Source organism: Chiloscyllium punctatum, chromosome 27 (genome assembly GCF_047496795.1).
Source record: "Chiloscyllium punctatum isolate Juve2018m chromosome 27, sChiPun1.3, whole genome shotgun sequence".
Taxonomy (NCBI): domain Eukaryota; kingdom Metazoa; phylum Chordata; class Chondrichthyes; order Orectolobiformes; family Hemiscylliidae; genus Chiloscyllium; species Chiloscyllium punctatum.
Genome location: NC_092765.1, coordinates 56,633,050 through 56,655,211, shown reverse-complemented (window position 1 = coordinate 56,655,211; position 22,162 = coordinate 56,633,050). Strand labels below are relative to the sequence as shown.

The window sequence follows — 22,162 nt, the reverse complement described above, 5'->3', positions numbered from 1 at the left end:
GAACTGTGTACCTGGGTCACTGATTGACAACACGACCCAGGGCTCTAACATTAACTGTACAAGTCCCACCCTGGTTTGTTTCACCAAAATGACACAATTCACATTTATCTAATTAAACTCCATCTGCTATTCTTCAGCCCACTATCCCAGCAGTACTGTCCATCCTGTTGTATCATAGATAACCTTCATCACTGTCCAGTTTACCACCAATTTTAGTGTCACCCAAAAAACTTAATTAACTTACTTAACAATATTCCCATCCAAACCATTTATCCAAATGACAAACAACAGTGGACCCACTGCACCGCTGGTCACATGCCTCGAGTCAGAAAAACAACATATCTCCCACCACCCTCTGTCTCCTACCATCAAGCCCAATTTTCTGTCCAGTTGACTAGCTCCTCCTGAATGCCATATCCTTTTACACTGATCTGAGCTTATTACCCAGTTTACCATACGACACGTAGAACACAGAACAGTACAGAACAAGACCCTTCGGCCATGATGATATGCCAATTTTTTATCCGACCGTAAGATTTAAAAAAAGTGGCAGATAGAGTTGAATTCAGATAACTGCGAGGTGCTGCATTTTGGGAAAGCAAATCTTAACAGGACTTACATACTTAATGGTAAGGTCCTCGGGAGTGTTGCTGAACCAAGTGACCTTGGGGTTCAGGTTCATAGCACTTTGAAGGTGAAGTCGCAGGTAGATAGGATAGTGAAGAAGGCGTTTGGTATGCTTCCTTTATTGGTCTGAGTATTGAGTACAGGAGTTGCGAGGTCTTGTTGTGACTGTACAGCACATTTGTTCGGCCACTGTTGTAATATTGCGTGCAATTCTGGTCTCCTTACTATTGGAAAGATGTTGGGAAACTTGAAAGCGTTCAGAAAAGATTTGCAAGTATTTTGCCAGGGTTGGAGGATTTGAGCTATAGGGAGAGGCTGAACTGGCTGGGGCTTTTTTCATTGGAGTGTCGGATGCTGAGGGGTGACCTTATAGAGGTTTACAAAATTATGAATGGCATGGATAGGGTAAATAGACAAAGTATTTCCCTGGGGTTGGGAAGTCCATAGGTTTAGGATAAGAGGGGAAAGATATAAAAGAGACCTAAGGGGCAACTTTTTCACACAGAGCGTGGTACGTGTATGGAATGAGCTGCCAGAAGAAGTGGTGGAGGCTGGTACAATTGCAACATTTAAGAGCTATTTGGATGGGTATATGAATATGAAGGGTTTGGAGGGATATGGACCGGGTGCTGGCAGGTGGGACTAGATTGGATTGGGATATCTGGTCGGCATGGACGGGTTGGACTGAAGTGTCTGTTTCCATGCTGTACATCTCTATTACTCTACCTTCCATAACCTTCATTTTATTATCATCCATGTGCCTATCCAGAAGTATATTAAATGTCCCTAATGCATCTAATTTTAATGCCACCGCTGGCAGTGCACTCCACATACCCCACTCTATATGTAACGAACCTACCTCTGAAATCTCCCCTTAAGCATCCGCTAATCACCGGAAAATTATAACCCCTTGTAATAGCTATTTATGTCAGGGTAAGAAATCTCTCTCTATTCACTCTATCTATGACTTTCCGCACCTTGTTCACCTCTGCCAAGTCACCCCTCATCCTTCTTCACTCCAATGAGAAAAGCCTTAGCTCGCTCAACCTTTCTTCATAAGACATGCCCTCCAGTACAGGCAGCATCCTGGTAAATCTCCTCTTTACCCTCTCTAAAGCTTCCACATCCTTCCTGTAATGAAGGGACCAAAACTGAACACAATATTCCAAGTGGGGTCGAACTAGGTCTCTATAGAGCTGCAACATAACCTCACAGCTTTAAAACTCAATCCCCAAACTAATGAAATCCCACACAATATATTCCTTCTTACCAAGCTGATCAGCTTGGGTGGCAACTTTGAGGGATCTATGGATCTGTTCCTCCACACTGCCAAGGATCCTACCATTAACCAGGAAGTCTGCATTCAAATTCAATCTTCTAAAATGAATGACCTCACACTTTTCCAGATTGAACTCCATCTGCTACTTCTCAGCGTCTTGTCAATGTCCCGTTGCAACCTACAACAGCCCCCCACACTATCAACTACTCCACCAACCTTTGCGTCATTGGGAAAATTACTAACCAACTCTTCCACTCACACATCCAACTTATTCATAAAATCACAAAGAGCAGAGGTCCTGTAACAACTCCCTGCAGAAAACCACAGGTCGCTCAGCTCCAGGATGAATTGTTTCTATCTATCATCACCCTCTGTCTTCTGTGGGCCAGTAATCCCATATCCAGACAGACAGGTCTCCCTGTATCCCATGCCTCCATACTTTCTGAATGAGCCATAAAGGTGTTTCGACACATTCTCAAAAGATTCAATAAGACTTGTAAGGCATGACCTGCCCCTGACAAAACCAGGCTGACTACCTCTGATCAAGCTATGGTTTCCCAATGAATAATAAATCCTGTCTCTCAGAGTCCTCTCAATAATCTGCACACGACAGACATAAGACTGACAGGTGTGCAATTCCCAGGATTATCCCTATTCACTTTTCTGAACAAGGGAATAATATTTTCCTGCATCCAATCATCTGGACCGACTCCAGTGCACAGTGAGGCTGCAAAGGTGCGCAGCAATCCACTCCCTTGCTTGGTGTAGTAACTTTGGACGCATCCAGTCTGGCTCAGTGACTTATCTTTTACAAAATTCGCTGTACATCCTCCATCTTAACATCCACCTGTTCACGTACATCAGCCTGTTTCACGCTGTCCTAACAAATGACACGGTCCCTCTCAGCAGTGAATACTGAGGCATAGCATTCATAACTACCTCACCTACCTCCTGTGACTCCAGGCACAAGTTCCTTCCACTATCCCTGACCGGCCCTATCCTCATTCTGGCCATGCTCTTGTTCCTCCCATAAGTGGAGAATACCTTACGGCTTTCCTTCATCCTTCCCAACAATGCTTTTTCACGTCCCCTTCTAGTTGCCCTAAGTCCATTCCTCGTTTCCTCCCTGGTACCTTCAGAGAATCCCTACTGTGTGGAAATGGACCATTTGGCGCAACACCTCCATACCAACCTTCCAAACAGTAAATAACCCAGCTCCATTCCCCACCCTATTACTCTCCATTTGCCTTGACTAATGCGCCACACCTACATAACCGTGAACACTATGGGTAAATTAGCATGGCTGAGGCACATAATCTGCACATCTTTGGGCTTTGGTGGGAAACCAGAGCACCTGGAGGAAAACCACTCAGACACAGGAAGAATGTGCAAACTCCCCACAGACAGTCGCCTGAGGCTGCAATCGAAATGGAGTCCGTGGTGCTATGAGGTCGCAGTGCTAACCACAGAGACACCGTGCCATCCAATGTAACTCCCTTGAGCCCTGTCTGATATTTGCTTCCTCGACTTTAAGTAAACTTCCTCCTTCCTCTTGATTGGATGCTAAAGTCCATGTGAACAACATTGACTGCTCTGCCTTCATCTATCTTTGGCCACCTCCTCGAAGAGTCAATCCGGTTTGTGAAACATGGTTTTCCACTCACAAAGCCATGCTGACCATCTCGAATCAGCACTTGACTTTGTAAATGTGAGGAGCTCCTTTCTCTCAGAATCTCCTCCAACAACGTCCCCATCACTGGGTTCACTGGGCGATAAATTCCTGGCATTTCCCTGCAGTCCTTAAGCGATGGAACAGCATTAGCCGCCCTCCATTCTTCCGACACCTCACTGTGTCTGTTGATAATATAACTATCTCTGTTAGGGACACTGCAATCTCTTCCCGAGCTTCCATTAATATTCCAGGATCGACCTAGTGAGCTGCTGAGGATTGATCTACCTTTATTTATTTTAAAATTTCAGCACTTTCTCTTCTCTGGTGAGGATTCTTTCCAAGACACCACTCTTTATTTCGCCAAGTACCCGAGCTTCAGTGTCTTTCACCACAGTAAATACTGACAAGACTATTTTGTCTAATATCTCACCCATCTCCTCTGGTTCCACACATGGGTGACCTTATTGATTTTAAGGGGCCCTATTCTCTACCAAGTTACTCTTTAGCCCTTATTGAAACTTGCATAAAAGCTTCTGATAATTGAAATGCACCATATCCCCCGTACCACCACACCCTCCTACACCATTACAATTCTGCCACTTATATACACACCAACAAATTAAATTCAACAGGCTCAAAAACAAATTCTCTTTTAATAAATTAGCTTTCTAAGTGGCCAGTCTTTGTATATTGACATATCCTTTCTAACAATGTCATTATGCTCCCGACTTACTGTCAGGCTAACAATATTTGGTTTCAGACTGACAGCAGAAAGGGTTGAGGGAGTTCTTGTTTATCAATCTGAAAAATGTAGCTTACAGGGTCAGCAGTTAGTCGAGAAGGCAAATCAAATGCTGACATTTATTACAGAGGGAATGGAGTCTAAAAATAGGCAGCTCTAGCTAAAACTATGCAAGGTACAAGTCAGACTGCACCTCGAATATTATGAGCAGCATGAGTGCCCGCAGGAAAGATATTGTCGCATTTGAGGCAGGTCAGAGAAGGTTCACTCGGCTGATTCTGGGAATGCAGGGATTTTCTAATGAGAAGAGGTGGAGGACGTGGAGGTTGAATCCATTGAAGTTTAGATAATGAGAGAGAAATGGAATGAAACATCCAAGATTCTGAGGGGCTCTGATCAGGCAGATGCTGGGAAGTTAGTAAATAGAACAGTAGAGTACAGCAAAAGGCCCTTTGGCCCACCACGTCTATGCTGTCCAAGATACTATTCTAACTCATACCATCAGCCTGCACATGGTCCATACCCCACTGTCCTCTGCCTGTTCATGTTTCTGTTTGATTCCCATTTCAAAACTTAACTCACTTCTGCTTCTACGACCTCCCTTGGTAACATCCACTCTCTATGTGAAAAAAACACTTGCCTCACACATCTCATTTAAACGTCCTCTTTCTCACCTTAAACCTATGCACTCTAGTGTTTGAAACTTACACATTGGACAAGAGATTCTGACTATCTACATTATTTATCCCTGTTCCAAATGTTATATTCCTGTTCCTGGTCACCTGTCAGCCTCTGATACTCTCACAAAACAATCCAACTTTGTTTAATTTCCTCTTTCACCCAGCACACACTTAAAAACTCTAACACAGGTGACGTGCTGATAAACCCCTTTTGCACCCTCTCCAAAGCCTCCCCATCCTTTCTATTGTTTGGAGATGAGATCTGCACATGGTACTCCAAATGTGGCCAAACAAACATTTTATACAATGACCACATCAGATGCAAACCACGATACCCAACGTTGTGACCGATGAAGGCCAGTGCTCCATGTGCTTTCTTTCCCATCTGAAACACTTCTGTTGCCATTTTCAGGGGGTTACTGACTTGCACCAAGATCCTTCTGTATCCCTCAGTATGCTAACTTTCTTATTGATTTGGACATCATCTCACACTTGTCCAGATTAAACTCAATTTGCCACTTCTGTCTATCTCTCCAACTGTTCTGTAACTTCCTGCAGATGTTAATGAATCAGAGAAACAAGGATTTTGTGGAAAAGGCACGAACGCAGAGTTGAACAGTATCAGATCAGCCATGATCTGATTGAAGGACAGAGTATAATCAATGGGCCAAATGGCCTCATTCCCCTCCTACATCTCATGGTCTGAGCACAAACTCTATATGTCCTGCATAATATTATGGGTCTCTGTTCACAGAACTCCTTTAAAATGAGATTATAGGATATTTATTAGTAAGCAGCATTTGATCTACAAATAGGATATGTCATAGAAAACCATCTCAAATCCAATCCAGGATTCCTGATACTCATTGCTGTATCAGTCGGCATGGAGACTACTGTCACACACAGTTACTGTACTGCCCTTGCTACAAATACATTCAGTGCCCTGACTGTAACCATATTGACATTCCCATCACTGGTTGGTGCTTACAAAAGAATTCCTGCTAACGGTTGCTGCTGCTTGCTTATTCTCAGCTCCACTTTTGATCTTCAGATCCACATGACTGTCTCATGAATGCATTAACCTCATCCTTCGTTCACAACTTGTTGGCTTTTTGCCTAGTTTGCTTATTGGAACTATATTGGGTTGGGATATCTGCTCAGCATGGATGGGTTGGACCAAAGGGTCGGTTTCCATGCTGCACATCTCTCTGACTCTATGGCTCTGTCCCAACAACCCTTCAGTGTTCACCTCCCAGCGATGGTCATTCTGCAGCTAAATCTCTAGAAAGGCAGTTCGATCCTATCTGTTCACTGTCATTCCATCTGCCTCATGGCGAATACAGGGAGTCATTCCTCAGTAGTGGGGGGTTGAACAGATGCGTAGAGGTTACAGAGGTAGAGAGGCTTACAGGGACACAAGGATGTTATAATTAAAAAGAGTTACATTTGGTCAAGAATGTCAGTGGGACAAAGGAGTTTGGGGATTGGAGGAATTTTCATAAATAGAGGGAGCTGGATTAGATTCTGGAGATAGGGATAGGGATGGAGAAAGGAAGAGGTCGGCAGACTGAGAGGCACAGACAGGGGGCTGTTTCATCTAGGAGATTATTGTGCATACTAACAGAGGTATGGAAGGTTATCGTGACTGAAGACATTTACAGATATAAGAAGGCTTCTAGACTCTGGAGGCTACAGAGATAGGAAGGCAATGGAGAAGGCCAGGTTCCTGGGTTGCAGAGAGTTACACAAACGGAGAGGGTTGCACAAACTGAAAGAGGTTCCTTTGGTCGCGAGGGGTATGGTGTCGGGAATGAGGATGAAATTTAATAACGTAAAGATCAAAGAATTGGAGAAGGATAAGGAGTTTACAAATTTTTCACAGCTAAGGAAGGGTTGTAGGAGCTGGAGAAGATTACATAGGTAGGGACCGATGGAGAATTTAAAGACAAATACATTGACATGGAGGGTAGTATTGGAGGGAGGATCTTACAGGGATAGACAGGGCTGTCAGGGTTTATAGGGATGAAGAAATTTAGTATCTACTGCAGAAGGTTAGGGATTAGGGTGTTAGGGATTGGAGAACCTGACAGAGACAAAGACAGAGGTGTGATGTGGCCGAGAGGAGATTCCAAAGAGAGGAAGGATTATCGGGACTGGGGGCTATTACAGAGATCACGAATACAGTATGGGCCAGGATTGATGCCTACGATTCCCTGTGCTGTCGCAACGAGGACCAGTACTGCAGAGGTGAAAGCAGGACCATCAAAAGATGGTGGGAATGAAGCCTAGAATGTTGCTGTTCCTTACCCAGCACTGTGTCTATGTCCGATCTTCCAGGTCTGAATATAGAAGTCTACTACCTCCACCCTGTGCTGTTTACTGTGAGTGATCTTACCGGCTGCAGGATATACTGAAGGCTCCAGATTTCACTTTCAATCTCTCTCTGGCTGACCAACCAGCTTCAATGAGGTGATGGATGAGACAGGAGTTAGGAACATCTTGATTACCTGCATGAGAAAGAAATAGACAGAATCGGAAATTACACTGAAGCAATGAGGATAACACATGCAGAGTCCAGCAGAGATCTCAAAAATCCCAGTCTCCATCCCTTTCCCGTGCTGCTGCATCTCTCTGGAGTGGACAATTCTGTTCACTCAGGATCTCAGACCACCTGTACGAGGGAGGAATGCTGACAGAGGCAGCAAATAGACCGACACAGCGAGGGATACCACAGGAGAGATACTGAGTGATAACACATTATTAGACACTGCATTAGCAGGGAATTGTTTGAATTTGTAACAAAGGCACTGGGATAATTGTGAGGGGATTCAACCTCCCTATCTCATCATCTCTTTGGCGGTGGGTCACAGACGAGGCTGACCCTCTCCCTCTCATCCTTCCACCTCCCACCCCCAAGAGTGGGAGGGGAAGGATGAGAGGGGAGGAGGTCTGGAGTTGGCTTAACAGTCCGATGTGGCCTTCCTCAGACTCTGTTACACTTGGGGCAGAAGGTGGCCATGGGAAGGAGGTGAGTGGGGTGTTGGTGTGACACCGTGTTCCTTGTGCTGTTTTCTCCTGGATTCCTGTTTTCCCCACAGAAAGTTTCGAGGTGCTCGACACCTTCCCAATGCTCCTCCCCGACTTTGGACGAACTTGGTCCAGGACTTAACGGATTTGATTAAGAGATGAAAAGAAAACCTATCAATTCTGAAGAAGCCAACATTTAGAAATGTGGACACATTTGTTAAATAGATCACTAGGGAGTCTCCGAGCAGGAGGAGTGCAGTCGGAAGAGGAAACGTCAGCGTTTAATCAGATGATCAGAAAAGGGAGAATTGAAGGTGCTGGAGGTGGTGAGCGTGTCACAGAGAGGGGCAAAGGCCTGAACAATGTTACAAAGCCAGTACGAATTGCTGCAGCTAGAGCTGTTTGCAGAGGTAGGGATGGACATCTGTATTTTCATTGATTCATTCATGGCCGGAGGATGTCACCGGAGGGACCAGCATACATTACCCCACTGCTAATTGCTTTCCTTTATTGGTCAGAGTATTGAGTACAGGAGTTGGGAGGTCATGTTGTGGCTGTACAAGACAGTGGTTAGGCCACTTTTGGAATGCTGCATGCAGCTCTGTTCTACTTCCGATCGGAAGGATTTTGTGAAACTTGAATGGGTCCAGAAAATATTTACAACAACGTTGCCAGTGATGAGCTATAGGGTGAGTTTGAACAGGTGATGGTTGTTTTTCCTGGAGAGTCGGAGGCTGAGGGTGACCTTATAGAGGTTTATAAAATCAAGCGGGGCATGGACAGGGTAAATAGACAAAGTCTTTCTCCTGGGGTGTGCGAGTCCAGAATTATAGGGCGAGGTTTAGGGTGAGAGTAGAAAGATATAAAAGATAAAAAGGGGCAACTTTTTCATGCAGAGGATACTACAAGTATGGCATGAGCTGCCAAAGGAAGTGTTGGAGGCTAGTACAACTGCAACAGTTAAAAGGCATCTGGATGGGCATATAAATCGGAAAGGTTTAGAGGGAGATGGGCCGGGTGCGAGCGGGTGGGACTACATTGGGTTGGGATATCTGATCTGCAGGATGGGACCATGAATGGGTTGTGGGACCTGGAGGATGTTATGATTTGAACCACAGGTAATGTTTGATTGGATCTTTCAGCCAATCTTACAGATGGTACAATTGCAACATTTAAGAAGCATTTGGATGGATAGATGAATAGAAAGGGTTTGGAGGGAGATAGGCCAGGTACTGGCAGGTGGGACTAGATTGGGTTGGAATATCCTGTCGGCATGGCTGGGTTGGAATGAAGGGTCTGTTTCGATGCTGTACATCTCTATGACTGTAAGATCGGCTGAATGGTCCAATCAAAAATTACCTGTGGTTCAAATCATAATATCCTCCAGGTTCCACAAGCCATCCCCGTCCCATCCTGCAGGTTCAATGAATCCCGGAACCTCTAACCTTCTGCAAGTCCCACGTCCCTTCCGATATTTGTCCCATCATCAGGTTCTGCAGCCCTTCCTACCTCGTAGCATGGCCCAGACTCTCCAACTCCTCCTTCCTCTGCAATGTTCCCCAGAAGGGCACTGGAGGATGGTGGGGTTACAGAGATATGGAGGGACATCAGGACGGGAGGATATTGCAGACATTAGGAATATATGGACTTGAGGAGGTTTCACAGTTTATGAGTGTTGTAGGGACCGGACGAACTTACAAAGATAGGGATAGTTTTAGATTGGAGGATTCTGCTGAAAACCTTTACGTGGTTAAATACAGGATTCGTAGCAGTGTGCAGGAACAAAGGGATCCTGTGTCCCACCCAAGTTGACAGGCTGTTAAGAAGGTGGATGGTGTGTTGGCTTTCATTAGCAGGGGGATTGAATTTAAGAGATGTGAGATTTTGCTGCAGCTCTACAGAACCCCAGTTAGACCACACTTCGAATATTGTGAACAGTTCTGTTCACTTCATTATAGGAAGGACGTGGAAGCTTTAAAGACAGTGCAGAGGAGATTTAGCAGGATGCTGCCTGGACTGGAGGGCATGCCCATAGAAGGCAGGTTGTGGAAGCTAGGGTTTTCCTGTCACAGCGAAGGAGGAAGAATGGTGACTTGTTAGAGGTGTACAAGGGAATGAAAGGCATAGATAGAGTGGATAACCACAGACTACTTCCCATGGCAAAATGGCTATCACAAGGAGACATACATTTAAGGTAATTGGCGGAAGGTTTAGCTTAGATATCAGAGAGATATGGGCCAGGTGCTGGCAGGTTGGACGAGATTGGGTTGGGATATCCTGTCGGTATGGAAGGGACTGGTACGTTATTTACACAGAGTGTGGTGGGTGCGTGGAATGGACTGCCAGCCGTGGTGGTAGATTCAGACACATTACAGACATCTAAGCAACTCTTGGATAGGCAAATCAATGATAGTAAAATGTAAGGTATGTAGGTTCGTTTCATCTTCAGAGTAAGATAAAAGGCCAGCACAATATTGAGGGTGGAAGGGCTTGTACTGGAATGTGCTATTCCATTTTCTAAATAGCAAGGGTTATGATGGCAGCAAGAGGTTTCGGGAAGCGGGAGAGGATGCGATCTGAATGAAGTGACACAAATCGGAGGCGTTGCTAAAGTTGTATGAGGGAACAGAGACATCAATGGTCTGATCTGGGGCAGATGACCAGACTGGGAGAATTGTGGGGGCTGGAGGTGCTTTCACAGGGAGGGAGGAGCATAGAGCCACAGGAGGTTACAGAAATGTGGAGAGCTGTCGGGCCTACAGGAGTTCATGGAGATGGGGAGGTTGGGAGGAATGGAGCAGTTTACAGGGATAAGGATGTTGGCAGGATGTGGTGTTTTACACAGACAGGAATGTTTTGGGTGAATGGAGCTGAGTACAGAGATAAAGTGGGTTGTACAGATTGGAAAAACAAATAGACGTATGGAGGGTAGTCGTGACTGAAGATGTTTATAGACACAGGAAGGCTTAGGTTCTGCAGGTTATTTAGATAAAGGGGGTGTGGAATCACACAGATTCTCCAAGTGATAAAGACAGCAATTTTGGTTGGAGACAGTTTCACAGATTAGGGAGCATTAGTAACCTCCTCCAGTTTGGTCAGAGTGGGAAAGATTGTAGGGGAGGGTGATGTTTAAACATGGAAGAGCTGGAGAAGATTGTGGAAATGAGTAGATGGATGGAGACACTGGAGGAGCTTACATTGACAGGGTGGGTGCTGGCAATGAAAAGATATCACATCGATAGTGGGTCTTGTTGGAACTCAATTGAAAGAGTCACAGGCATTGGAATGAATTCGGCAGATTGGGAGTGTTACAGGGACTGAGAGGATTGTAGGGTCTCCACAGATTGATCGTGTCTTTAAGAATATGTAGATACGGAAATCTTGAACCCAATGCATGCAGTCTTCATTTCAAGACCAGAGCCTTATTATCCCTCATCAGCCAAGGATCCCTAACCCTGCCAGCTTTTCCCTTTACCCCAATGGGGCATACTGGTCCTGGATTCTTGAGATCACACTTTGAAAAGCCTCCCATTTGCCAGTTGTTCCTTTTCCTTCAAACAGACTAACCCAATCGATTAGAATCATAATGTGGAGGTGCTGGTGTCGGACTGGGGATGTACTAAGTTAAAAATCAACCAACACTCGGTTCCAGTCCAACTGGTTTATTTGAAAGCACTAGCTTTCAGAGCACTGCTTCTTCATCAGGTGGCACCGTGGGCGGCATGGTGGCACAGTGGTTAGCACTGCTGCCTCACAGCGCCAGAGACCTGGGTTCAATTCCTGCCTCAGGCGACTGATTGTGTGGAGTTTGCACTTTCTCCCCGTGTCTGCGTGGGTTTCCCACCGGGTGCTCCGGTTTCCTCCCACAATCCAAAGATGTGCAGGTCAGGTGAATTGGCCATCCTAAATTGTCCGTAATGTAGGTAAGGGGTAGGGGTATGGGTGGGTTGCGCTTCGGCGGGGCGGTGTGCACTTGTTGGCCCGAAGGGCCTGTTTCCACACTGTAAGTAATCTAATCTAATCTCGGTGGTTGTGGAGCACAATCCTAAGGGACAGAATTTAGAGCAACAGGATGGCAATGTCATGGAATATAATATCAAACAAATTTAGTTTACGCCTTTCATCTGTTACAGTGATCACCAGCGCTTCCAAAGCGAGTTGGATTATAGCTGGGCGTTGTGCAATTTTAAATTCACGGCATTGACGCTGGCCAGATCCTGCAGAATGGCCCCAAACCTGGCCCTGTTCCAGTTTTTCTCTTCAATCTGTGGACCTGCTGATCTTTTTCCATAACTCTGTTAAATTGGAGACAGTTGTGGGCACTGGACCCAAAGTGCTCTCTGAATGACACTTCAGTCACTTGCCCGACCACGTTTTCTGAGGGGAGGTCCAGTGTTGCACCGGCCTGAATAGAGTAGGGCCCTCTGCATATTGATTTAGGAACCTTCCTTGGACACATTTGAAAAATTGCTCTCCTTCCAGGTCTTTTATACTCGAGGTGGCCCAGTCAATACAGGGAATATTAAAATCTCCAGCCTGCACTCCTCTATTATTCCTATAGTTATCTGCAATCTCTCTACACAGCTGCTCCTTTGGTATCTGTTGGGTCTACAACAGTCTACAATACACTCCCAACAAAGTGACCACCCCCTTCTTCTTTCTAACTTCTAACCATGTGGAATTTTAAATGAATATATGTTTTAAAAATTGGAATTAACAATCCATAAATAAGTATTGATAAAAATCCAAACACTTGACCTTCAGAGAAAGACAACAGTTCACTCTCATGTGGTCTGCACGACATACCCACAGCAAAGTGTTTGCCTCTCAATTACCCTGTGAAATGGGCGAGCCAGCTGCTTAGCTCAAGGGCAGCAAGGGATGAGCAATAAAGGCTCGTCAGACAGAGACAACCACATCCCATACCTGATTTTTAAAAAAAGATCCATTCAGATTGGTGCCAGCACAGTTCCAGTGGAACAATGTCCTGGCCAATCATGTTGGTAGATTTATGGACAGGGCTTTAAACTGACAGAGAGGATGCAGGGACAGGCTTCAGGTGAAAGGAGCTTTCCAAATCCAAAGAGAAAACGTGAAGCATCAGAGCAGCGTGGGAATGTGACTGAAGACAACAGAAAGGAACAGGATGGGACAAAGTTTAACTAAAACTGTAGATCAGCAAATCCATTTGTGACTGGAAATTGTGGGAACGAGTAAATTATGTTTTTTATTAATGCACAGAGTCTCTGCAACAAGGTAGATGGATTTGTGACACAGAGATAAAAGAGATTTAGACACCAGAGAGATGTGGTTACAGGGCGATGAAAAGGTGGAACATAAATATTCAATGGTTCACAACCTGGTGCAAATTCAGGCAAAATGGACGACGCTAACAATAATGGATAAGAAAGGCGTTACAGAGAAAGGATTTGGCATCAGATCATGAAGTAGAGTCAGTCTGAATGTTAATTCTGGCTACTCCTTGCCAAGGACACAAGCAGCAGAACAGTTTTAGACCACCCACCGAACAGCATTTCATGGCTCGTCACTGCAATAAATAGGAATTCATTGGAATTTTTAATACAGGCATGGCGTACATTTAGTGAAACGTCAATATTCGCAAAGTCTGGGACAATCACACTGACAACAGTGATATTGGAAGAGGAGTTCGGAGACTTTTTTTCAGTGTTTCTTAGAATATCACATTGTGCAACTGGCGAGGGACGTAACTGTCTCAGAGCGACTGTTGTGTAATAAAAGTGAATGAGTAATGTCACCTGGAGAGATCCACTGGGAAATTGTGATAAAGTGCAGTTTAAAGAAATATAAAGTTTTAAAGTGAAACACAGAAAGGACAAGCTACAACTAGAATCAAAAATAGACAATTACATGAGTTTGAGAGGAGAACTGACCAAAGTAAACAGGCTAAACAGACTGAAATATGTGTCTCTAAATGAACAGTAGAAAACATTTGAAGGAGCAGTGTAAAATTCTCTAAGAAAAGGACATTCCACTGAAACAGACAAAAACTCAGCAAGAAATCCCCACCGGACACTCACTCAGGACAAAATGGATCATACTAGATTATGAGGCTGAGAAGATCACCACAAAGTACTTAAAATCCTGAAGTGAGAGAGAGTTTTAGAGTAAGTTTTAAAGGGATTGCAATGGGTGTGCGAGCAGGAGGAGGGCAATGGGAAGGGGAATCATTGTCAAGATTTATTGACACGATACGAACGTGGAGAGGTGAAGGTGCTGGAGGTGGTGAGAGTGTTACAGAGAGTGGTCAGTGTCTGAAAGGTGTTACAAAGCAGGTACGGATTGCTGCAGCTGGAGGGGTTTGCAGAGGTAGGGAGGGATATGTGTATTTTTATTTATTCATTCATGGGATGTGGGTGTCACTGCCTGGACCAGCATTCTTTGACCCCATGCAAATTACCCAGAGATTGTTGGGGCCCTGGTGGATATATATAATACTTTGCTGGAGACAGGTGAAGTGCCGAATAACTGGAGGATCGTTAATGTGGTTTCTTTGTTCAAGAAGGGCAGCAGGGATAGGCCAGGTAATTACAGAGCAGATAGTCTGACAGCAGGGGGAGGGACATTATTGGAAACAATTGTGAGGATGAATCGACACTTGCAAAGGTAAGGATCAACTCGGTTTAGTCATGACGGATTTTGCAGAGGGAGATACTGTCTGAGGAATTCAGTTCCGTTTTTTTGAAATGGTGCTTAAGTATATTGACGATGGCTGTGCAGATGATGTGGTTTACACGGACTTGACTAAGTCCTTAAACAAGATCCACACGAAAAGCTGGTCCAAAAGGACTGGGTTCCAAGGCAAGTTGGCAAATTGGATGCAAAATTGTTGGATAGAATACTTTCACCACCGGGTGTACCACAGAGATCTGTGCAGGAACCATTGAACATTAATAACTCGGATGTGAAAGCAGAAGGTATCATTAGTCGGTTTGCAGATGACATGAAAGGTGAGGGTGTTGTTCACAGTGAGGAGGATGGTCTCCATCTGCGGTCCGATGTCGATCGGATGATAATCTAAGCAGAGTTTAGTTCTGATTGAAGTGAGGTAATACTCTGTGGAAGGTACGATAAGCGAAGAACAGACATAATGAACGGTAGGTCCTTGCGGAGTACTGAGGAATACAGGGACCTTGGTGGACAAGTCCATAGATCCCTGAAGATGTCAGCACAGGGAGACAGGGTTGGAAAGGCACCTGAACTGGGAGCGGGAGAGGGCCCCATATCCTGGTGGGGTGAATTGCTAGAGCTGTTTGAGAAGATATAACCTTATCTGGCAGGGTTTTGGACCATAAATAAACGTAAGGCTGGTAAGAAGATTGAGGCTGGTACACGAGTTAAAGACAGCAATTTCAGCAGACAAGGCAGGCAAGAACACAGCAGGGAATGGGGGAAAACTGATGACTAAACTGAATTTATTTCAATGCAAGGGGCCAGACAACTAAGGAAGATGAACTCAAGGCATGGATTAAAACATGGGACTGGGATATTATAGTTATTACAGAAACACAGCTGAGGGAGGGACAGGACTGGCAGTTCATTGTTTCAAGGTAGAGATGCTACAGGAAGGGGAGGCAAGAGCGGACGTGTGGTGGTGGGTTTTGATTGCATGAATCATCACAGCAATACTTAGAGAGGATATTCCTGTGGGACCGCCCAGTGAAGCTATGTTAGAGGAACAGAGAAATAAGAATGGGTCATCACTTTGATACGATCGGACTGCTGACCCTGAGTAATCTTTGGCAGACTGAGGAACAAATATGTCGGAACATCTTAAATACCAACCGTAATAATAGGGCTGTTATGGTTGGGGTTTTTAAACTTTCCAAACCTAGACTGGGACTGCCAGTCTTCAGCGTTTGCAAGGGAGGAATTTGGTAATTGTGTTCCAGAAAACTCCCAATCAATATGTAAATGGCCTGAAAAGAGAAAGGGGCAAAACCTGACCTCCACTTGGGAATTAAGGTAGGGAAAGGGACTGAGATGTGAGTGGGAAAGCATTTTGCCAAAGTGACCACAGTTTTAGTAGTTTGAAAACAGCTTTGGAAAAGGACAGGCCTGGTCTATAAGTGCAAGTTATAAAATGGAGCCTGACCAATCTTGATCGTATTAGGCAGGAACTTTCAAAATGTGATTGGGGAAGGGAATTATTTACAGGGAAAGGGAAGTTTGGCAAGTGAAAATATTTTAAAAGTGAGATAAACTGATCGATCAACATCAGCATGTTCCTGTTTGTGTGTAGCTCAATGCTGACAGCATTCGGAAAAACTGGCTGTATATTGAGGGTCTGGTCAAGGAAAAGGGGGCACACGTCAGGTATAGACAGCTGGATCAAGGGAATCCCTGAGGACATACAGGGGTTGTAATAATACACTGAGTTGAAAACAGGAATGGGGAAAGGTTATATGAAATAGCCTCAGCAGAGAAGGAAAGGGGATCCAAAAGTGATTGTGTCAGTATATTAAGAGTGCATAAGTAACTCAGGACAAAATAGTGTCCATTAAGGATCAATGAGCCCATCGATGTATGGAACTGCAGGATATTTGCTAAGATCCTCAACAATTTTTTCACTCCAGAACTTATTGTGCAGAAAGACTGGGAACTCAGGGAACAAGAGTAATACGTTAGACCACAATTGGAGTTCTCTGCAATTCCAGTCTCCCTGCTACAGGAAGGATGTTGCGAAGCTTGAAAGGGCTCAGAAAAGATTAACAAGATATTGCCCGGGTTGTTGCTGAATAAGCTGGGGTTACTGTCACTGGAGACTCGGAGACTGAGGGATGACCTTACAGAGGTTATATAAACATGAGGGGCATGGATCGGGTAAGCATTCAAGGCCTTTTCCCAGAAGTTGTGGAGTCCAAAACTAGAGGGCATAAGTTTAAGGTTAGAGGTGAATGGTTTACAGAGGGACTGAAGGGACAGCTTCTTCACACACATGGTGGTGTGTGTGTGTGTGGAATGAGCTGAGAGAGAAAGTAATGGAGACTGATAAAATTACAACATTTAAAAGGTATCTGGATGGGCATCTGAATAGTAAGGGTGTAGACGATTATTGGCCAAATGCTGGAAAAGGGAATGGATTTATTTAGATCTTCTGGTAAGCCTGGACGAGTTGGGGATTGAAGGGTTTATTTCTATGCTGTATATCTCTATGACTTGAAAAGAGTGCATGTTATAAAAGAGGTGGTGCTGGAGATTTTAAAACACAAAGCTATGGCAAGTCCCAGAGCCTGATTAAGTGTATCACAGGACACTGTGGGATGCTAGGGAAGAAATTGTGGAGCCCCTAGCAAAGATATGTGTACTACTGACAGCCATGTGTGATGGGCTGGCAGGCTGGAGGGTGGCATCATGGACAGTGAAGGATGTTTTCTGAGATTACAAAGAGATCTTGATGAAGGGAGTGAATGGGCTGAAAAACTAGAGATGGAATTCAATCTGAATAAATACGAGGTAATGCATTTGGTAAAACAAACAAGGGTAGAGCTTATATAATTAATGTTAAGGCTTAAGTTAGTGTTTTAGAGCAAAGGGACCTCCGGGTTCAGGTACATAATCCTTGAAGGTTGCATCACAGGATGGATAAGACAGTGCTTGGCATGCCTGACTATTGCTCAGTCCATTGAGTGGAGGATTTGGGACGTCATGTTGAGATTGCACAGACATTTCTGAGGCCTGTTCTGCAATACTCTGTCCAGTTCTGGTCGCCCAGTTAACAGGGAGGATATTATTAAGCTGCAGGGCATTCAGAAGAGATTTACCAGGACATTGCTGGGTATGGAAGGCTTGAGTTCTGAAAAATGGCTAGATAGGCTGAGTCTTTTTTTCACTGGAGCCTGGAGGTTGAGACATGATGCTATAAAGGTTTATGGGGAAAAAAAGTGATTTATGGATCAATTTAATGATAGTTGCCTTTTCCTCACGATGGGGGAGTCTCAAGAGGAGGGGCCACATTTTTAAGGTTAGAGGAGAGAGATGTTCAAAAAAAAAGATATGGGGCAATTTGCTACACAGAGGGTGGTTTGAGTGTGGAATGAACTTCCTGGGAAAGGGGTTGATGTGGGTACAATTACAAAATTTAAAAGATATTTGGATAAACAGGTGAATAGGGAAGGGTTGGAGTGATATGGGCCAGCAACAGGCAGCTGGGAAGAGTTTAGTTTTAGATTATGGTGGGTATCAACTGAAGGGTCAGTTTCCATGCTGTATGGCTCTATGACAAGAATATGGTTTTATTCCATTATTGAAGAAAGGATCAGGGCTGGGTCCACTGATGTGCATCATCGACATAAACAATTTGGTTGAAAACATAGGAGTGATTGTGCGAACGTTTGTTGATGATCAAATGAATGGTGTAGTGGGCAGTAAATACGGTTATCAAAGGGGATCTTGACCAACTGGGCCAGTGGACCAAGGAATGAAAGATGGAGTTTAATTCAGCTGTTGGATTTTGTTAAGATAAACCAGGGAGGACTAATACAGTAAATGGAAGGGCTCTGGCCAGTGGTGTTGAACAGAGAGAGAGAGAGAGAGAGAGAGAGAGAGAGAGAGAGAGAGAGAGAGACAGACAGACAGACAGAGAGAATGAAAGAGAGAATGAGAGAGAGAGAGAGAGAGATCAGGGGTCGGAAGAGACATCACAGGTGGACAGGGTGGGGAAAGCGACATTTGGCACATTTGCCGACATTGGCCAGCACTTTGTTACATACGTTGGAGACATTTGTAACATTGTCCTAGATATTTCCCTTGGGCAGAGGAGGCCATGGGGTGACCCTAAGAATGGTGAATAACCAAGGGTAGGTGAGTCCAAAACTAGAGGGTGTAAACAGGTGAGAGAGCAAAGATTTAAAGAGGGAGCTGAGGGGGAACATTATCCAAAGAGGATGGTGTATAGATGGAACAGACTGCCTCAGGCACATGGGAAAAACAAGAACAATTACAGCATGGAAAAGACATTTGAGCAGGTACATGGAGAGGAGATGGTTTGAAGAGATAAGGGCCAAATGTCGGCAAATGAGACTCATTCAGTTTAGGTAACATGGGCAGCATTGAGGAGTTGGACCACAGGTTCTGTTTCCGTGCTGTATCACTCTGTATCCAGTTAAAGAGGATTAGTGTACCAAAATAAGGCATGTTGTAGACACTGAAGCAAGTTACAGCGATAGGGATGGAAATCTGGTGTGCAGTACATCTCAAATATGTGGAGGGACTAATCGGGAATGGATTAGATTACAGGGACAACTGCTGTTATAGGAGTTAAACATGACTGAAGACACTGGTGCACAAGCCATGCCATAGATAAAGTGTTGCAGAGTATTGAGTCTTAGTACAATGTTGGAGAGAGAACACAGAACAGAAAGATCCCAGGCAGCATTCCCAACCTCTCATCGGAGGCCTGCTTTAACCTCTGTTGTCCTGATGCTCACTCAGACAGCACAGGACTGGATTGATAACTCTGAACTCTCGATGCTCTGTCAGTGCAACATAGGTTAAATTAGATGTGGTGATTGAGTCTGGGGTGTGCCTATACTGTGCTCCCCCTCCAGCACTGTATCTATATCATGTCTTCTTAGCGATGTTTGGAGCCCTCTCATTGCTCTCTGCTTTGTGCACTATGAGTGATCTTACCTCACTGCAGGATTTATTGAAGGCTCAAGAACCCCCTGCCCTTTGTCTCTCTGGCTGACCAACCATCTTCAATGGGGTGGTGGATGAAACATCCGGCAGTTAGGAAGTCTATTCGGTCAGGAACTTCCTGTGGACCTACAGGAGACAGAGAAATAGACAGAATGGGAAATTAGACTGATGCAGCGAGGGTTACACATGGAGAATGGAAAGCCCCACAGAGATCTGGAAAATTCCAAACTCCATCCCTCGCCTGTGCTGTTGTGTCTCTCTGGAGTGGAGAATTCTGTTGGCTCAGGATCTGGAGTAGCTGCAAGAGTGAGAGACACTGACAGAGGTAGCACTTAGATCCACACAGTGAGGGATACCACATGGAGAGAGACTGAGTGATATCACCAGAGTGCTGGAAGACTTCAGGATCACACAGTCATGTTGGAAAAATGGGTTTAGCTTCATGTATCAGTGCTCAAGGATGAGCAACCAGTGAGCAGGTGAAGTGATGGCCTAGTAACATTATTATTAGGGCATTTGTCCAAAACCTCAGCTTATGCTCAGGGGAGGCAGGTTTGAATCCCATCATAAGATATTGTGGAATTTAAAATCAATAATTTTAAAAATTGCAATTAACAATCCATAAACAAATATGAAACCATCGCTGATGTACAAATATCACAATCCCTTAGACTAGATTCCATACAGTGTGGAAACAGGTCTTTCGGCCCAACCAGTCCTTGCCAACACTCTGAAGAGTAACCCAGTCAGACCCATCTCCCTCGACCTAATACACCTAACATGAGGGGCAATTTAGCATGGCCAACTCGCCTGACCTATGCGTCTTTGGACTGTGGGAGAAAACCAGAGCATCCAGAGGCAATTCATGCAGACACGGGGAGAATATGCAAACTCCACACAGTCGCCCGCGTCTGGAACCGAACCTGGGACCCTGGGGCTGTGAGGTAGGAGTGCTAATCACTGAGCCGTGCCATGCCGTCCACTTGCCCTTTCGACAACGAGATCTGATCATCCTCACGTGGACTGCACGACATACCCACAGCAAGGTGTTTGCATCTCAATAGCCCTCTGAAATGGCCGAGCAAGTTACTCAGCTCACGGGCAGCTAGGGCTGGGCAATAAAGGCTGGTCAGCCAGAGACACCCACATCCAATACTTGACTTATAAAAACAAATCCATTAGGATTGTCCCACTGAAACCGTGCTAGGACCAGTGTCCTGGCCAATCATGTCGGTAGGTTTATGGACAGGGCTTTAAACTGACAGAGAAGATGCAGGGACAGGGTCCAGGTGAAAGGAGCTTTCCAAATCCAAAGAGAAAAGGTGAAGCATCGGAACAGTATCGGGATGTGGCTGAAGGCAATCAGAAAGGAACAGGATGGGACAGTGATTAACTAAAACTGTACATCAGGGAATAGGTTTGTGACAGGAAATTGTGGGAAAGAGTAAATTATGTTTTTTTTTTAAATGGACGAAATCTCATCAATAAGGCAGATGGATTTCTGACACAGAGGTAGAAGAAATTTAGACACCAGAGAGATATTGTTACAGGGTGAACAAAAGTTGGACATAAATATTTAATCGTTAACAACCTTGTCGAAACTCAGGCAAAATGGGTAACGCTAACAATAATGGATACCAAAGGCATTACAGAGAAAGCATTTGGTCTCAGGTTATGAAGTAGAGTCAGTCTGAATATAAATTCTGGCTACTACTTGCCGAGGACACAAGCAGCAGAACAGTTTTCGGCCACGGAACAGCATTTCATTGCTCATCACTGCATTAAAGAGGAACCCATTGGAATTTTTTAACAAACACATTGTGATAATTTTGGGAAATATCAACATTTGCATAATGTGGGACAGTCACACTGACAACAGTGATATTGAAAGAGGTGTTCGGAGAATTAGTTTTCAGTGTTTCTTTGAATTACAAATTGTGCAACTGGCTGGGGATGTAACTATCTCAGAGCGACCATTGTGAGATGAAACTTCGTGAATGAGTAATGTCACCGGGAGAGATCCTCTGAGAAATTGCGAAAAAGTGCAGTATCAAGAAATATAAAGTTTTAAATTTAATCACAGAAATGACAAGCTACAACTAGAAACAAAAATAACCAATAACATGAGTTTGAGAGGAGAACTGACCAAGGTAAACAGGCTAAACAGACTGAAATATGTGCCTGTCAATGAACAGTGGAAAACATTTGAAGGAGCAGTGTAAAACACTCAACCAAAGGACATTCCATTGAAACAGATAAATCCTCAGCAAGAAATCCCCATTGGTCCCTCACTCCAGTAAAAAGGATCATATTAGATTATCGAGCTTAGAGCATCACCAAAAAGTACTTAAAATCCTGAAGTGAGAGAACGTTTTCGGAGTAAGTTTAAAAGGGATTGCAAAGGGTCTGCTCGCAGGAGGAGGTCAGATGGAAGAGGGAATAATTGTCAAGGTTTT

The 22,162-nt window shown here is 44.5% G+C and overlaps 1 long non-coding RNA gene across 1 annotated transcript in view; it reads right to left on the bottom strand.

Moving 5' to 3' along the window:
• The window catches only part of LOC140453306 (uncharacterized), a 36,748-nt gene that overhangs the window by 2,541 nt on the left and 12,045 nt on the right, over positions 1 to 22,162 (bottom strand). Inside the window, exons 2-3 of the long non-coding RNA XR_011952342.1 lie at positions 19,698 to 19,832; positions 7,396 to 7,507 (exon numbers count right to left, since the gene is read on the bottom strand). This is a non-coding gene — a long non-coding RNA (uncharacterized lncRNA). The remainder of the gene's footprint in view (positions 1 to 7,395; positions 7,508 to 19,697; positions 19,833 to 22,162) is intronic.